The 15,965-nt window shown below is 42.3% G+C and overlaps 1 protein-coding gene across 4 annotated transcripts in view; it reads left to right on the forward strand.

The window, feature by feature from the left end:
* Positions 1-175: 175 nt before the first annotated feature.
* Positions 176-15,965, forward strand: part of SLC6A2 (solute carrier family 6 member 2) — a 70,264-nt gene continuing 54,474 nt past the window's right edge. For 2 of the 4 annotated variants that reach the window (XR_003003543.1, XR_003003545.1), the window contains exon 1: positions 4,428-7,889. The gene's annotated coding sequence lies outside the window, so the exon portion shown is untranslated. Of the gene's footprint in view, positions 221-4,427; positions 7,890-15,965 lie in introns of those variants that run through there. The other 2 variants (XR_003003546.1, XR_003003544.1) reach the window with 2 other exon arrangements.

Consider the following 15,965-nt stretch of genomic DNA (forward strand, 5'->3'; position numbering starts at 1 on the left):
TTTTTTGTGCGGTATGCGGGCCTCTCACTGTTGTGGCCTTTCCCGTTGCGGAGCACAGGCTCCAGATGCGCAGGCTCAGTGGCCTATGGCTCACGGGCCCAGTCGCTCCGCGGCATGTGGGATCTTCCCGGACCGGGGCACGAACCCGTGTCCCCTGCATCGGCAGGCGGACTCTCAACCACTGCGCCACCAGGGAAGCCCCGACTTCATCTTTTTGAAGGTATTTTTCCCTTTGTAAAAGTAACAGACTTACTAATTATTACAATAAGTAATAATACTACCAATCTGGCATCCTTACTATGTATCAGGCATTGTGCTAAGTGATTTACAGACATCAACACAATTACACACTCAATGAAGCATAGGTATTGTTGTCCCTAGTTTTACTAAACAAAATTTACAACTATCCCTAAGTTACTCATTAAGTGGCAGAGCTTGCAATTAAACCTAATTTTGTCTGATTCCAAAGGCCATGTTTCTAATCATTTATATAAAGCAGCAAAGCTGCCTGATTTATAAACTTTATAGATTGAGCATCTGCCCATGTATTTTTCTACTTGTGGGAAATTTTGACTTAGTTCTTTTTTTATTTATTTATTTTTTATTTATTTATCTTTTGGCTGCATTGGGTCTTTGTTGCTGCATGCGGGCTTTCTCTAGTTGTGGCGACTGGGGGCTACTCTTCGTTGCGATGTGCAGGCGTCTCATAGCGGTGGCTTCTCTTGTTGAGGTGCATGGGCTCTAGGCACACGGGCCTCAGTAGTTGTGGCATGGGGGCTCAGCAGTTGTGGCTCACGGGCTCTAGAGCGCAGGCTCGGTAGTTGTGGCGCACAGTTGTTCCGCGGCATGTGGGATCTTCCTGGACTGGGGATCGAACCCGTGTCCCCTGCATTGGCAGGTGGATTTTTAACCACTGTGCCACCAGGGAAGCCCTTGACTTAGTTCTTAAAGAGAGACAGAGGTAGTTCAGAATGGTTCCAAGCAGTGGCTGAGATGGGGAAAAAGATTGGCCAACCCCAGCCTAGAAAAGTGAACCCTCCTAACCCTCTTCATTGTGGCCCAGGATAGATCAGCTGAAAACCCTGAGACCTTCCTGTAGAAACAGTACAAGTTACTTTAAACCAAAGGTGAGGTGAATGCCAGGGTACTACAGTAAACTTTTTCCTTTGTGGGTAGTGGTGGAGCATGAATTCTCTACTTCTCATGGGTCCCTCTGCTGCAGTGGCCTTTTCTGTCACATCTCTGCTCTCAGAATAAAGTTTATGATCAATAAAGGATAGTCTGGGGCTTCCCTGGTGGCGCAGTGGTTGAGAGTCCGCCTGCCGATGCAGGGGACTCGGGTTCGTGCCCTGGTCCGGGAGGATCCCACATGCCGCAGAACAGCTGGGCTCATGAGCCATGGCCGCTGAGCCTGCGCGTGCGGAGCCTGTGCTCCGCAACAGGAGAGGCCACAACAGTGAGAGGCCCGCGTATCGCAAAAAAAAAAAATAAAATAAAGGATAGTCTGAGGGACCGAGGACAAAGCCAGAATTGCAATATCTAGGACCTTCATTCTAACTATTGTGAAGCATTCCCTTTGCTGGTCTCCCTGCTTATATTTTTGCCCTCCTATATATCCTCTTGCCATACAGAAAGCACAAGTATTGTTTGAAAGCATAAACCAGATATCACTTCTCCAGTTAAATGTTTTCAAGGGCTACCCATTGCACTTTGGATAAAATCTCAAGTATTCAACATGACCTACAAGGCCCTGCCTGGTCTGTCCCCTACCATAGTCTAGATCTCCACCGTCTCCAATCTCCTCCCTGACTAAACTCCCACCACCCAATCTTTCTTTTCCTCCAACTGATGAAAGTCTCTTCCAACCTCATGGTCTCTGTACTGCTGTTCCCTCTAGCTGGAGTGCTCTTTCCCAAAGATTTTCACCTTGTTTTCTCTTCTTCCTTCAGTCTTAAAGAAAAACAGCTTCATCAAGATATGATTCACACACCATACAATTCACCCATGTAAAGTATACAATTCAGCTTTTTTTTTTTTTTTTGCGGTACGCGGGCCTCTCACTGTTGTGGCCTCTCCCGTTGCGGAGCACAGGCTCCGGATGCGCAGGCTCAGCGGCCATGGCTCACGGGCCCAGCCACTCCGCGGCATGTGGGATCTTCCCGGACCGGGGCACGAACCCGTGTCCCCTGCATCAGCAGGCAGACTCTCAACCACTGCGCCACCAGGGAAGCCCCTACAATTCAGCTTTTTTAGCATATTCACAGAGTTGTGCAACCATCACCTCTCATCTACATTTTTTATTCTTGACTTCATTCAGATTTTAAATCAAATGTCACACCATCAAATTGGAATCTCCTATCACCTAATCAAAAAGCTCACTCTGTCTCTATGGGCAGTCTCAATCCCATTATCCTTTTTGGTAGTGCACTTAAACTTCTGGGGGGTTTGTTGTTGTTATATATATAACAAATATATATTTATATATTAAAATATGTTTATATAATGTATTATTCGTGTATTTATTGTCTTTTATTCATAGCACTAAGAGGGTGTACCTGACAGTGAACACTCAGTATTTGAAGAATGAATAATGATAACATTATCTTTCACTTATTGTGCCTTGTATTGTATTTAGAATAGAGATCATCTTTACAACAAACTTGAAAACCTGGGATTAAGATCCCTAAAACTAATATAGAAAATAAGGCTCAGAGAGGTTTTGTCACTTGCTCAGAGTTACATAATTGGTGAGTACCAGGGCTGGAATTCAAACCCAAGGCTGCCTGGCTCTAAGTGAAGGGACTTTTGATTAGGCCAAGGTAACCTGAACCCATCAAGTAAGTAAAAACTTATATGACAAGCTTCAGGTTCCAGAAACGTGGAAACTAGATAATCTGAGAACCCTCTGGCCACAAAACCCCTAGAATGTTGAACAAAATATCACCAACATATTTGAAATGTGTAGCTGAGCATGCACAATACTAAGGGAAATGCTCAAAGGCCAAAAATGAAAAGGGAGCTGGACCCCAGAACTGTGTGAAGGCATAAGTTATAGTTGACCTGGGGACTTTCATCAATCTTAGTTACAAAGAGGGTTGTATTTTGTGGCTATGGGAAACAAAAGACAAGGTTTTTATATGATGTGGGGATTTGGAACTGAGACCTCAGGGGAGGAAAAAAAAAAAAAAGACACTTGAAGGGCTACACCCTCAGTAAAAGAATGAACTGCGAAAATTCATCTTCTGGTAAAGGAAGACTCTGAGGAAATTTTCTGTCCTGGCCTGGGTTCTAGCTTGGGGGAAAAACTCCTCCTCTGATAATGTTTTTAAAACTTTCAATTCTTTTAAATGTTTTGAGACTCATTTTATGGCCCAGCCTATGATATATCTTGGTGAATATCCCATGTGTACTAGAAAAGAATGTGTATTCTGCAGTTGTTGGGTGTAATGTTTTAGAAACATAAGTTAGATCCAGTTATTTGATAGTGTTGTATAAGTCCTCTTTATTCTTACTGTTTTTTTGTCTACTTGTTCTATTAATTATTGAAGAGGGATGTTGAAATCTCCAACTGTAATTGTGGTTTTAGCAACTGTCAGTTTGTCTGGAGTTTGCCATTGGTTTATAATCATTTTCAATTGTTATATCGTTTTGATAAAATAACCTTTTTATCATCATGAATATTCCTCTTTAATTCCAGTAATACTTGTTCTGTTAACATAGCCACTTCAACCACACCAACTTTCTTAGTGTTTGCATGTTTACCTTTTTCTATCTTTTTACTTTATATTTAATATGCATCTCTTAAGTGAGTGTTTTGTGGTCTGTTTGGGTCTTGCTTTTATATCTTGTCTGACTTTCTTTGACCTTTTTTCCTCCTTTCCTGATTTATTTTGGATTAATCAATATTTTTTGGTCATTTACTATCTTATTTTCTTTTGCCTTCTTCGCTATACTTATTTATTTTTAGTGGTTTCTCCAGAGCTTACAATAGATATCTTTAAATTAATATAGTTTACTTTCAAATAATAGTATACTTTTCACTTATAACATAGGAACCTTACAAATATATTTCCAATTCACTCCATCCCATCATTTGTGCTATTGTAATATATCTTCTATGTGTTTTAAATCCCACAAGACTTTTTTATCATTTTTGCTCTGAATAGTCAAGTTAAAAATTTAGAAAAAAAGGTCTATTTATCTACATATTTACTGTCCCTGGCATTCTAATTCCACCTTTCCATCATTTTCCTTAAGCCTGGAGAATGTCCTTAAACAACTCCTGTAGTGCAAGTCTCCTGATAATAAATTCTCTCAGCTTTCTTTTGTCTAAATGTGTCTTTATTTTGCCTTCCTTTTCGAAGAATATTTTTGCTGGATACAGAATTCTAGATTAACATTTTTTTTCCTTTCAGTACTTTAAAGATCCTATTGTCTTCTTCCTTTTATTGTCTCTGATGAAAGTTAGAAATATTTCTTTTCATAGCTCTCTTGTATATAATGTATTTTTACCATCAGGCTACTTTTAACACTTTTTTCTTTATTACTGTTGAGAAATTTTATTGTGATTTGCCTTGGTGTGATTTTCTTTATGCTATCCTCTAGGGGTTTATTGAACTTCTTGGATCTATAGGTTTAGAGTTCATCATATTGGAAAAATTTTCAGCTATTATATTTTTCAAATAACTTTTCTGCCCCTCATATTTCTCTTTTCTCTCCTCCAATTACACATATGTTAGACTGCTTGGATTATCCCACAGGTCACTGAGTGGGACCTCAAGTGGTGGGATTTTTTTTCAGTCTTTCTCAGTGTGCTTTAATTTTGGTCATTTCTGTTGCTCTTATTTCAGGTTCACTGATTCTTCTTCATCTAATCTGCACAGCAGATGTTTCATTTCAGATACTGCAACTTTTGCTTCTAGAATTTTCATTTGGTTCTTAGTTTCTATCTGGCTAATGAGAAATCCATATTTCTTTCCCTCATTATGTTCATAGATTTCTTAACCTTTTGGAATATACTTATAATAGTAGTTTTAAAGTCCTTGTTTCCTATTTCATCATCTCTGTCATTCCTGGGTCTATATTGGCTGATTCTTCTCCTGGTAATGGGTCATATTTTCCTTCTTCACGTGTCTTTATACAAACTATTTTGTACACAAATGTGTACAGTTTATTTATGAAAGTAATTTTGTACTATATCCTGTACATTATAGATGCCACTGTATTGAGTGTCTAGATTTGGCTATCATCCTTAACAGAGTTTTGAGTTTTGTTCTGCCAGGTAGTTAATTTACTTGCAGAGTATCACATGAACTTCAACCTAAACCTCACACCCTATACAAAGAATAACTCAAAATGATCACAGATTTAAATGTAAAATGAAAAACTATAAAACTTTCAGAGGAAAATGTGTGAGAAAATCTTTGGGTTCTATGGATAGGCAAAGAGTTTTGAGACTTGACACGAAAAGCATAAGACTATAAGACGTTTTTCCCAAAGTAGCTGTACCAATTTACATTCCATCAGCAATAGATAAGAACCCTGAAGGCTCTACATTCTCACTAGCATTTGGTGGAGTCAGTATAAGTTGCATTTTTCAAGGAATTTATTTATTTTACTTAAGTTGTTGAATTTATTACAATAAATTTGTTCTTAATATTCCTGTGTTATCCTTTTGATGTCTGTACAATCTTCATGATATACTTTCTTATTCTTAACATTAGCAAGTTTTAACCCAGACTGATTTTCCCAGTAGATAGCTTCACAAATTGTTGGATGCATTTTTGCCATATAGAAAGATGAAGCATATGTGTCCGATGGAGAAAGTTCAAGTGAGTGATAATTTGGGGAACTGGAGGTGGGGGAAGGAAAGAATCCCTTCCAAAGTGGTTGTTTGAATAACATTGCTAGATTGTAATCCACTTCTCTATAGTAGAAAAGCCTGCAGTTTCCCCTAAATTTATTTAACACACACACAGAGTTTTCTTCAATGAAAGACATTCATAATATAACTTGCGAATTTTTCCAGGTTTCTTAGATTCAATCACCTGCTTGTCAGTGTTTTAAACTAGAAGGCGCTCCAAATTAAATTGAGATAATTGAAGCAAAATCTCTGTGCTCCGCACAATTGTTACGGGAAAGGAATTTCCTTTGAAAGGTAAACACAGGCCTTATGAACAGCATTGATGGGGCCTGCTGAAATCACTTTTCACTCCATTCAGGGTTACTTTCCTTTCAGATGCACAGGGTGGAGGAGAACAAATGATTTGTCAAATTAAATGAACAGGGAAAAGTTTAGGAGGCTAAAACAGATTTCCGATACAGGAAATTTTTTTGAACAAAGGTGTTTTCTCAGGCAATAGATTCAACCTGCCGTAGAATCCAACAATTGTTCAATAATCTCCCAACCCTACCATACCATATCAGTGTCATCTTTACATAGCACATTTCCTCTTCATCCAAATTCTGCCACATTTATAGGCCTCTCATTGTCTCCTCAACTCTGCCATGATATTTCTGGACGAATAAGTAACTGAATACTCTCAACCTCAGAGTTTCTTGGTGAAGAAACAAAACACAGAAATCCTGAGAGAGAAGCACTGTCACTTTCCCCAGTGACAATTTGACTGTTTGTTTAAATTGTGTGTAAACAGAAACCCAACCTGCTAGTAAGCTGCTTTTAAATCTGCCAGAACTGCCCCTTTCCCCATCATCACCCTGCAATGCCTGCATTAAATGTTGGCAAATGCAGAACAGTTGTGGGAACATTCAAATGTAAACCATAAATGGCTCAGAAGTGAAGGAACCAGATCATGGGGTCCTGACCCTCAGAGGACATTTTTGGAGAATGATTTTGTTTTCTGCCTTGAGCTCACTCATAATAGTCACACATAGACCTTAAGTTTGTCTCCATTCATTCTTTGAATCAGTAGATCATTTGAATGATGGGTCCAGAAAGTTGTGGCGGTGGGGGCGGTTTAATGATTCTCAAGGTACTATCAAAAGGAAGCTACCTATTTGGGTCCTACTAGCAGTGTCTCAAAAGAAGCATTAGGCCTCCTTTACAAATGAGGAAGCTGAGACCCCATGAGGCGAAGTCACTGCTGGATCCAGCTCTGGGGGCAGAGTTCCCACAGTTCTGGGGACCAAGCTGGCTTAGTGTTCCAAGTCCTCTAACTCGTAGGTCAACTCTGATTCCCGCACACCACCAAGAAGCCACTTCCATCTCTCTGAGCTCAATTTCTGCCTCTCTAAAAGGAAATCATTATCATGGCTTTGTCGACCACACAGGGCCTTTGGAGAAAGCTGATGTGACAAGAGATGGGAGAGGGCTCAGGGTGCTCATGAAGTCCACATAAGGGTAGAAGTGGTACTGTGACCTTGAATGGAAACCTCCTTTGCTTTGATCCCTCACATGGCAGCCCTTGAGCCACACCTAAGGCCCATACTTCCTCAGGCAAGGAAGGATTCTTTCCTGGAGCCTTCAGAGTGGGCAAGGCCCTGCAGAAACCTTGATTTGAGACTTCCAGCCTCCAGAATCATGAGACAGTAACTGTTGTTTAAAGCCACCAGTTTGTGGTACTTTGTTACAGCAGCCCTAGGAAATTCATACAGTCCTTTCTGGTAAATGTATTGTTTCCAAAGATGGCGCTGAACAGGATTCAGCAACAGCCCTTCAGATTCCCAGGCCTCCACCGGAGAAGCATGTAACCACACGTTCTCAGGGCAACTGGTTAATTAACACTCAGATTAGCCTGGTAACCCATGGTTCTTTCCCTATCCCTCCTGCCTATTTCAGCAGAACATCTGATCAGGTTCAAATGCTAGACCAGGAGGATGGACCAAAGGCACCTGATCCGGTCAGGAATCACCTGGCAACACTGACATAGGTAGGAATTCAGACAGAGGGCCAGCGATGGCTGGGGAGGTCAGTGCACATGGAAAGCCCCATGTAGAGGCAAAGCGATAACTCTTTCCCAGGCAGCACCACATCGCAGGGGCAACACTGGTGACAGAGAAGTGGAAGGGCCGAGGGCCGTGGTTGCAAACTCAAAAGCCACGGAGGCTCGGCAGAGAGGGAAGTGAGTACAGCCGTCAAGAAATAAGGGGTCTGGAGTGATCTGGAGAGCTCCTGCCCTCTCCAAAACTCAGGGTGGCCAGACACAACTCCCCAAGCTTTATGGGAAGCCAGAGACCTAGATTTTTTTCTTAATTGAAGTATAGTTTATTTACAATATTGTGTTAGTTTCAGGTGTACAGCAAAGTGATTCAGTTATCTGAATTTTTTTCTATTCTTTTCCATTATAGTGAATTACAAGATGCTGAATGTAGTTCCTGTGCTATACAGTAAATGCTTGTTGTATATCTATTTTATATATGGTAGTGTGCCTCTTATCAATCCCATACTTCCAATTTATCCCTCCCCCCACATCCCTTCCCCTTTGATAACAATAAGTTTGTTTTCTCTGCAGAGATCTAGATTTTTATGTGAAATTTCCTGATCTGTAAAGCACTGGGTGGGCCAAGTAAAACACTGGGACCTCAAGGTGGGCCCATAAAGGCACTGGTTGGTGATGCTCTGTAACAGAGGTTAACTCCTTCCACCATCCACCCTGACATCTGGCTGTGCGTGGCCACAGCTGCTTTAGTGGCCCTTAGGCACCTTCCTAAGTGATCACAAAGGGTTATGGCCTTCTCTGGTGCGGAGAATGGGCAGGTCTCTCTGGGGCAGTGAAACAGTGTGAACGTTTGCATTTCACTGGGATGCGATCATTACAAACCAGATCAAGGAAACCTGAGAAAGTCAAGGGCTGGGAGGGGAAGAAATGTGTCGTGTGGCCTCTTAAGCAATTAGCATTGATGTCCCTAGCAGCTGCTGAATTCCAGAGGCAATTCCAGAAGCTATGATTTGGAATCAGTCTCTTAAGACACACTTAAAGGCATTGGGGCTGGATGCCTGGCCCAGAGAAGAGAAAACCCAAGGTGCGAGGGCGTGGTGAAAGGGAGGGAGAGGGAGTAGTTATCCCTGTCCTCAAATACCCGCCGGTTGTTACAGTTGGAGGGAAGTAGCTTCTTTTGTGAGGATCCAAGAGTTAAACCCAGGGCCAGCAGGTGGAAGTTATAGGGAAACAACTCCCTAGCAATCAGAGGTCTAAAGGTGGAGTCGCTTGCCTTTGGAAGAAATGAGCACTCCGTCGTGGGAGGCATCCAAGCACACGTTCAGTGCCCACCGTTTGGAGATTATATGGTGGAGAGAAGCATCACTTTGGACAGACTCTGGAGTTCCATCCATCCTAGAAATTCTGTGATTTATCTTACTAGTCACAGTTCAATTGACCTGCTTTATTTGGGGTCTTGTTTTCTGTTTGTTTGGGATTTGATTTTGTTTTGTTTTAGAAGATATGCAGAAACTTCAGAATTCTCTTTCCACTCTAGAAATGGGACTTAGAACTCTCAGCACAGGAACTATGAGGAGTGGAAAGTGACCCTGGACCGCGATACTTTCGAGGCGAAGGTAGCAGGGAGTCACTGACAGTGCCTTAATTTGTGGCTGCCGGGAAGAACTAAAGTACAAGCCAGGCTTCTGAGAAACAGGAAGGAAAATGGGCAGATAGGACATGGAATCCTGGAATTAATAAGAAGTCAAATGGCTGAGTCACTGAGATAATTTCCAAGTCTGAAGGTAACAGGAAAAAATAAGAAATGGAAAAAAAGAAAATCGACACTTGGAGAGTAATGAAGGCTTTCCAGAGACCCCTGGTGACCAACGCAACAGGAGAAGTCAGGAAAAGTTAATTACACCCTGCTAGGGGAGTCCTTTACGGCAGCCAGACGTCCTGCTCCGGCCTTCGCCTATCACTGGATTCCTTCCTGGTCAATAGCAGCCCTCACACCCACCCCAGGACCCAACGAGACCAGGCGCTCACCATTTACGCAAGTGATCTCCTTCACGTCCAGTTATAGTGTTGATCAGTCCATTTCATCACTCCCCCTCAGTAAGGACGCAGAAATCAGAACAGAAGTAGACTAGACATTGGGAAACACTGCATGCGTCGTACAGAAGGGAAAGCGGAGGCCCAAAGAACGGTCCCTGTACCAAGTGCGACAGGGAAGATTGAGATGTGCAGGAGCCGCTTCATGTTCTCTCCTAAATTAATAGAAAAGAAGTTCACAGCACTAAAGATAGAGCTCACGCTTCTGCGTTAAAAAACATCATCTCTGGAGATTAATATGGGAGTCTCTCCAACTCAATAACTGGCTTTTGAGAAATAGAGATTTCTCCTGTCCCACACACTAAAAGTCACATTTTTGTTGACAGGGTGAGGTTTGGGGATGTTCTTAAGTACCACCAGGCTCTGTGTTCTGCCCTGTTCAGAGACCCACCCAGAGAGCAGGCCCATCCCTGGGTGGTTCAGGGGCATGGAACCTGTTTGGCCCACTTTGAAAGACAGAGAGAGGCCCAGCAGGGTTCCCAGCAGGACTGGGAAGGTTAGGCAGTTTTCTGAGCCAGGGCGGTCACGTGTGTAAGGAACTAGAGAGAGCAGGTCCATTTACTCTTTCAGTATTTCTTTACCTTTTTTCAAGATCAGAAAATGTCCCCAGACTGTTCTTTTGGGGTGTGATTTAGACTCGTCATTAAAACCACCCTTTGCGCCTGCTGTCCTCCTTCTCCTGCCTGTGAGGAAGGCCTCAGCCCCCCTTCCTCACTGCCCCCTCTTCTCTTCCGGTGACTCCAGGACCTCCTGACCAGGCCTCTGCCCCACCCCTGCCCACCACTCTGCACACAGTGTTGGACAGACCCTTTCAATACAATTTTGATTGTGCTGCTTACTGTATAAAGGCCTCAGTGGCTTTCTCACTGCATTGAGTAAATGCCATCCTCTTCAGGGTGGCCAAGAAGCAGATTAAAATTAGGCCACCGCCCACCTCTCCACTTCCTCTCCCTTGCCCTTGGCCACACCCCTGGGAGGCACTGCCCCTTGCTGCTAGCTCCCTCCAGCCCACACGGTGCTTCATCTACCTGAGGCATCCCTCCCTGCTCCCTGCCGACCTAGGTCCCTCTCACCTTTTGGTCTCATTGGGGAGGCCTTGGAGAAGGCATTCCTGAGCACCCAACTAAAGGGCCCTTCCCAGGTTTTCTGAGTTAACCCACTGCTGTGGTATTGTCTGCAAGGCTTTGTCAGTATCTGTTGATAGCTGATTTAGTTGCTTGTTTATTTCTTTCTAGTCTTCCCCCTGCTTGAGTTTAAGAGGGACCTCATCTGTTTTCTTTATTATTACAATCCTGGCTCATAGACCCGTTCCTGATGCGTAATAGTTGCTCAAGAAATACTTGTGGGAAGGAAGGAAAGAGGGAGGGAGGAAGAACGGGAGAAGAAAAAGAGAAAGGATAAAGGAAGCCTCTTATATCTACATATACTAGTTGGTGTCTAGCTTGAAGAGGGTAGTAGCTAAAACAAAAGGATTAACTGTGGGTTTTGATGCATTATAAGCAGCAATATTGGGGAGCAGATTGGGGGTGGGGAGCCCTCAGTCTCACCTTCCAGGCAGCCAGCTCTGTGGTCCAGGGGAGGACAGACAGGAGCTGGGGAGGTAAAGGGAGCTGCCAGTGGGGCACAATGGTTGGATGGAGTGGATGGAGGAGGGGAGAAGTCTTCGCCCTCACAGGTGGGCAGGATTGGCCCTGCCTGGCAGACGTGTGATGGTAGCATCTGCCATTGTATAAACAGCATCAGGACCAGCCTTGCCCTCAAATAACCTAGAATCAATGAAAGAGTTGGTGGAATGCAAATATTTAGGTCAGAGCAAGGAATATAATTTATTTCCCTCCTTCAGCCCATGAGGTCCTTGGAGACGGGGCCCAGGTCTTCTGAAGTTATGCAAATGAAGTATGTCACTCAAGACCTGGCCTCAAGTGGGCACTGCACACACAACTGAGCTATGATGAAGGTGGCTCAGGAGGGGGTGGGACCTTGTTCCAGGGAGGTGGCATTGCACCAACCTTTGGTGTTCCAGAGGGCAGGACTCATGTGGCTGGACACATGCTACACAAAAACAGCCGGCTGGCCACCAGCAGAGAAATCTCTTGTAACCGAGAGCGCAGACACTGGACAGCTTGACTAGGGGGCTGGAGCAGGCAGGAGCTTCCCACACTGGAGGCTGAGGAGAGCAAGAAGTACTCAGGTGTTAGGTAGGAGATGGTAAAGACGGTGGTCTGAGTCCCTGCCACACCACAGATTATTCTATGATGCCCAGACTAAATCCATTTCCCGCTGATGCCCAAGTGGACACTCGGAGCCATTGGGAGGGTGCTCAGCTCATCAGGGGAAAGTCAATTCCCTACGGCTTTTACTTATAACTTTGTTTGCAGATAGTGAGCCTTTTCTGTCCGGCTCCTCATCCCCATCCTTTCTGCCTGTGACAATCACATTATTTAATTTAGACGAGTGAAGTTACCTTAGATCAATTATACTTATTTTTCCTGTGTAATTTCCAAAGCTTAATATCTCCATTCAGGCCCAGCCTGGGGGACAGGTTGTCTAGCAGAGTCCTAAACGATTTCAGCCTTTAATTCAATTGTACTTTTACCACAGCCCGGGCAGCGAGCATAATTCTTTTATCCCTAAGATGTCTCATTAGCAATAATCTAATAGCACATATTAAAATATAGGTCACCGAGGTGGGCTGCCAAGTGGAAGCCTTGTCATAACTTTGAAGGCTGGACAGCTAGCTGTCTTGTTCCCCCCACATGACACACCCCAATCCCAGGCTTAATTCTCAAACAATCAACTCACAAAAACAGTTTACTTTCTGCGGTTCAAGGTTAAGAACTAACCCTGGCTGGAAAATAGTGTTGGTATCTGTTGCCATGGGGTGGGGTGAGGGAGACAGTTCTTGCCAACATGACACAGTAGAAAAGATCTCTGGCCTCTAGCATTTGGAGCTGGGGCCCACATCGCAGTTGTGTCCCGAACTTGCAAAGTAACCTGAAGGTATGACTTTTACTCTCTCGGACCTCAGTTTTCACATCTGTAAGGGGGGAAGGCAGTGGAGTTAGAGCCATTGTTCCTCTGGCAGTTCAAGTTCAACTCGTCCTTGTGTGCCCTTGATGTTTTCCTTTAAGTCAACTCACTCTTCTAAATTAAATACATTTGTTTTATAAAGGAAGCTCAAGTATCAATATGAAAAAATCTCAAGAACATTTGTAGAAAGATTCATGCAGAATGATGCCATTTGTATAAACGTTAAACATGCAAAAACTAAATACTAGCAAACAGAATCCAACAGCACATTAAAAGCATCATACACCATGATCAAATGGGGTTTATCCCAGGAATGCAAGGATTCTTCAATATATACAAATCAAACAATGTGATAAACCATACTAATAAATTGAAGGAGAAAAACCATATGATCATCTCAACAGATGCAGAAAAAGCTTTCGATAAAATTCAACACCCATTTATGGTAAAAAACCCTCCAGAAAGTAGGCATAGAGAGAACTTACCTCAACATAATAAAGGCCATATATGACAAACCCACAGCCAATATCGTTCTCAATGGTGAAAAACTGAAACCATTTCCTCTAAGATCAGGAACAAGACAAGGTTGCCCACTCTCACCACTATTATTCAACATAGTTTTGGAAGTTTTAGCCACAGCAATCAGAGAAGAAAAAGAAATAAAAGGAATCCAAATGGGAAAAGAAGAAGTAAAGCTGTCACTCTTTGCAGATGACATGATACTATACATAGAGAATCCTAAAGATGCTACCAGAAAACTACTAGAGTTAATCAATGAATTTGGTAAAGTAGCAGGATACAAAATTAATGCACAGAAATCTCTTGCATTCCTAAACACTAATGATGAAAAATCTGAAAGAGAAATTAAGGAGACACTCCCATTTACCATTGCAACAAAAAGAATAAAATACCTAGGAATAAACCTACCTAAGGAGACAAAGACCTGTATGCAGAAAACTATAAGACACTGATGAAATAAATTAAGGAAGATACAAACAGATGGAGAGATATACCATGTTCTTGGATTGGAAGAATTAACATTGTGAAAATGACTCTACTACCCAAAGCAATCCCCAGATTCAATGAAATCCCTATCAAACTACCACTTGCATTTTTCACAGAACTAGAACAAAAAAATTCACAATTTGTATGGAAACACAAAAGGCCCGAGTAGCCAAAGCAGTCTTGAGAAAGAAAAATGGAGCTGGAAGAATCAGGCTCCCAGACTTTAGACTATACTACAAAGCTACAGTAATCAAGACAGTATGGTACTGGCACAAAAACAGAAAGAGAGATCAATGGAACAGGATAGAAAGTCAAGCAATAAACCCATGCACATATGGTCACCTTATCTTTGATAAAGGAGGCAAGAATATACAATGGAGAAAAGACAGCCTCTTCAATAAGTGGTGCTGGGAAAACTGGACAGCTACATGTAAAAGAATGAAATTAGAACACTCCCTAACACCATACACAAAAATAAACTCAAAATGGATTAAAGACCTAAATGTAAGGCCAGACATTATCAAACTCTTAGGGGAAAACATAGACAGAAATCTACAAAGTTATTTGTAGTGAGGTGGATGGACCTAGGGTCTGTCATACAGAGTGAAGTAAGTCAGAAAGAGAAAAACAAATACCGTATGCTAACACATATATGTGGAATCTAAAAAGAAAAAGAAAAAAAAAGATATAATTGGTTCTAAAATGTTTGTTCTTGAGCTAGAACCTATATTAGCAACCATTCATGGGAAATCAGCTAGCAAAAAAAAAAAGTGGTTCTGAAGAACCTAGGGGCAGGACAGGAATAAAGATGCAGATGTAGAGAATGGACTTGAGGACACAGGGAGTGGGAAGGGTAAGCTGGGACAAAGTGAGAGAGTGGCATGGACATATATACACTACCAAATGTAAAATAGATAGCTAGTGGGAAGCAGCCACGTAGCACAGGGAGATCAGCTCGGTGCTACGTGACCACCTAGAGGGGTGGGATAGGGAGGGTGAGAGGGAGATGCAAGAGGGAGGAGATATGGGGATATATGTATATGTATAGCTGATTCACTTTGCTATAAAGCAGAAACTAAAAAAAAAAAAGCAAAACGATACTTTCTGTTGTTTAGACAGGCAAAACTAGTCCATGACATTAGAGGGGAGGAGGGAGGAGATGGTGACGGAGAGGGGGTACAAAGGGGAATTCTGGGGTGCTGGTCATTTTTTTAAAGTATATTCATTATGTAAAAAGTGCACTAGTAATTATCGCACTTTTCTGTATTTTTCTGTGTGTGTTAAGCCTCATAGACACACACACGTATATGTAAGATAATTTTAGGAGTATACACATACAATTTTAGTTATATATCCCTATATCTATCTCTGTCTTTATCCATCCATCCATCCATCTACATATCAATCTATCATCCGTCTAGTGAAAACATAAATACATGCTTGGGAATAATCAACATTATATAAGGATGGCGGCAGGCCAGGGCAGGTGGGAGGGAGAGGAATACAATTGGGAAAGAGACTCAGGAACTTTGACCATATTTCTAATGTTTTTATTTCTTAAGTTAGTTAGTTGTTTGTTATAGGAGTGTCTATAATTTTATGTAAGTCTGAGATATGTCATAAGTTTAAAATCATTAAGTAATAAATAATGAAAGAAACTTTATATAATATCAGAAATCAAAAACCACTACCACATGCTATAAATAGATGGTAAGCGTAACAATAGATATTCAATGAGATGAAACGCTGTTATTCAATTGTACTTTGACACTGTTTGGGCTAGAAGGGTCTGATCCTGAGCCCGGCTTCCCTCTGTTGAAATGGGGATCAGTGAAGGAGAGAGAGGTGCTACTTCAATAGTCAGGGTTAAAAGGACATGGTGTTACCAAATGAAATGTTGGAGTTTGGATCAGAGAAAGGTTTATTGCAGGGCCATGC

This window comes from Neophocaena asiaeorientalis, unplaced genomic scaffold, assembly GCF_003031525.2.
Source record: "Neophocaena asiaeorientalis asiaeorientalis breed wild unplaced genomic scaffold, Neophocaena_asiaeorientalis_V1.1 scaffold438, whole genome shotgun sequence".
Classification (NCBI taxonomy): domain Eukaryota; kingdom Metazoa; phylum Chordata; class Mammalia; order Artiodactyla; family Phocoenidae; genus Neophocaena; species Neophocaena asiaeorientalis.